The following is a 3,248-nucleotide window of genomic DNA, read 5'->3' on the forward strand; positions in this document are numbered from 1 at the left end:
TGTAGGCATGCTCAATTTTTTAAAACAAACCCTAGTCAACATAAAAGTTTAGATAAATCCTAACACAGTACGAGGGGGGATTTCAGTGACCCAATTACATATTCACAGAGGTCATTTGAAAGAAAAGCTAATAAAGAAAAGTCATAGTTAAACTACACTATTGATTGAAGGACTTAAGATATATATATATAATTTCATCCAACAGATACGGAATATACATCAGCAGCCCTTGAAACCTTCTCAAAAGCAGACCTCATTCTAGACCAGAGAGCAAGTTCTTTTTAAAAAGTAATTTTCTTTTATTTTATGTTCAATGGTGTTTTTCCTGGATGCATGTCTAAGTGAGAGTGTTGGATCTGGAGTTACAAACAGACGTGAGCTGCCATGAACCCGAGTCCTCTGGAAGAGCAGCCTGTACTCCTAACCACTGAGCCATCTCTCCAGCCTCAAGAGAGCAAGTCTTAGCAAACGAAGAAAATCAAACTATTTCCCATGCCTCATCAGATCATACTGCAGTGAAACTGGAAATCAGTAGCAGAAGAAACCACAGAAACGGCAGAAATACTTGAGGCTGAATGCTATCTTCATGAAGGACCAGTGGGTCATTCAAGAAATCGGGAGGGAAATTTTTAAAAATTCTTAAAATCAAGCAAAAATGAAAGCACCACTTACCAGTATCTTTGAGATAGAGTCGTGGCAGTTCTCAGAGGAGAGTTATCGCTCTCAGTATTTACATAAGAAAAACCAGCATGACAGTAGACAGGGAACCAAATGAGAGATCTGAAGGGCGCAAAAACAAACAAGAGAAGCCAAACCCCAAAGCAGTGAACAGCAAGAAATAATAAAGATCTGAACGGAAATTAATGACTTGGGGACTAAAAGAACAGTACATAAAATCAGTGAGACAAAGAATTGCTTCCCTGGAAAAATAAACAAAGTTGCCAAATCCATAGCCAAGTTGACCAAAAAAAAAAAGCAAAAGAATACTCAAATTTAATGACATTAGAGATGAAAAACTGGATGTTACAACAGAATCCAATAAAATCCAGAGGATCATTAAGAAATACTTTGAACATTTGAATATCAAAGAACCAGAAAATCCAGAAAAAGGGATAAATTCCTAGGCATATATGACATATTAAAATTAAATCAAGAATATATAATCAACTCTAGAGATCTATAATAAGCAACAAGATTAATGCAAAATTAAGTCTCTAATGAAGGAAAACACAGGCATGGGAGGATTAACTAATGAAGTCTGTCAAGAAAAGCCAGTGCCGAATATCCTCAAACCGGTTGTTCTATAATAAGAAAAAAAAAGAAAAACAACACTATGAAACAAGTATTACTCTGGTATCTAAAACAGGAGAGGACACAAGAACAAACAAGGAAACTATAATTTCCATGATGAACACACATGTAAAAATCCTCAGTAAAATTCTTGAGGACTTAAAGCTAGAGAAATAGCTCAGGCAGTTCTGCCTATAATTATACTTCCAGAGGAACATAATGCCCCTATCTTGTGTCAAGCATTTTCATGCATGTGGCATACATATGCACATGAATAAAAATAATGAAAAACATTTTTACATTCTTAAGAACTAATTTTATAAATACATGTGAGGATTATTCCGCATGATCAAATTTGTTTCATTCCAGGAATGCAAGGTTGGTTCAATACACACAAATCAGTAACGATAATGCAGAACATAAATTATCTTTTTATTAGATGTAGAAAAATCCTTTGATGAATTTTCATATCCCTTCATGATGCCTAGCCCCCAAAGAAACTAGTAATTGAAAGGAACATAGCTCAACATACTGAAGGCTATGTAAAAGAAACCAATGGCCAACACTAAATGGAGAAGACGGATGTCTTTGTCTCTAAAATCAGGAAGAAGACAGGGTGCTGCCCTTGTGAGTCCCACTCCCCCCCAGGAAGTCTCAGCTAGAGCAAAAGACAAGATGGAGGAATAAAGCCGATGTGAAGAAGAAGGGAGAAGGCATGGTTCGCCTTTTTGCAGGCAGCATGACCTAAAAGACCCAGTGACTTCACCAGAAAACACTTAGAGCTGATAAATACTTTCATCAGTGAAGCAAGATACAAAATAAGCACACGGAAATGAGGAGCTATTCTATATGCCAATATCGAGCTTGCCAAGGTTATTAAATCAAGAGGAAAATCCTATTCACAAAGCTTAAAAAAAAAAAAAACAAATGCAGAAATAAACCTAACCACCCAGCCAAAAGAAACTAAAGACCTTAATGTTTTAGAGTCCAAAGAAAGAAAGTGAAGAATACACCAGAAGTCAGAAAGGCCTCTCACATCCTCAGGGATTGTCAGAATTCATAGAGAGGAAATGGTTATATTCCTGCGAGGTATATACAAATGCAACACAACTCCCATCAAAATTCTGATTAGCATTCTTTTGTTTTGTTTTGTATTGTTTTGTTTTTCGAGACAGGGTTTCTCTGTGTACCTTTGAAGCCTGTCCTGGCACTAGCTCTGTAGACCAGACTGGTCTTGAACTCACAAAAATCTACCAGCCTCTGCCTCCTGAGTGCTGGGATTAAAGGCAGTGTCACCACGGCCCGGCAACTACAATAAACTCCAAAATCCCACATCAGATTAGGAGTTTACATCTAAAATATATGAAAAACTGAAAAAAAAATAAATATCAAAAGAACTCAGCCAAACAATTAGCTAATGAACTGAGTATGCAATTTTCAAATTTTCAACTATAATCGCCCACTGAATATTTGAAAAACTGTTGACCATCTTTAACCATGAGGGAAATGCAAGTTAAAATTGCTTGGAGACCTCATCTCACCTCAGTCAGAAGGCTGTCATCAGGAAAACAGACAAGAACAAACACTGGTGAGGGGTGGGGTAGGGTAAACTCCTGTACACGGCTAGCAGAAATGGAAACTCATGCAGTCACCATGGAAATCGGTGTGACCGACAGTCCCTTAAAAAACTAAAAATAAAACTACCATATAACCCTGCTGTACCTCTCCTGGGCACATACCACAGAAATACTTGCACATCTGTGTTTTTTGCTGCACTATTATTTATAATAGCTAGGAAGTGGAACCAGACCAGATGCCCATCAACAGGTAGGTGGACAATAGGAACACGGTACACACACACACACACTGATGAAACTGTGACATTTGCAGGAAAATGGGCAGAAACGAAAAGCTTGCTGTTACATGAAGGAAGCGAGACTATGAACGACAAATTCCCT

Source organism: Microtus ochrogaster, chromosome 8 (genome assembly GCF_000317375.1).
Source record: "Microtus ochrogaster isolate Prairie Vole_2 chromosome 8, MicOch1.0, whole genome shotgun sequence".
Lineage (NCBI taxonomy): Eukaryota > Metazoa > Chordata > Mammalia > Rodentia > Cricetidae > Microtus > Microtus ochrogaster.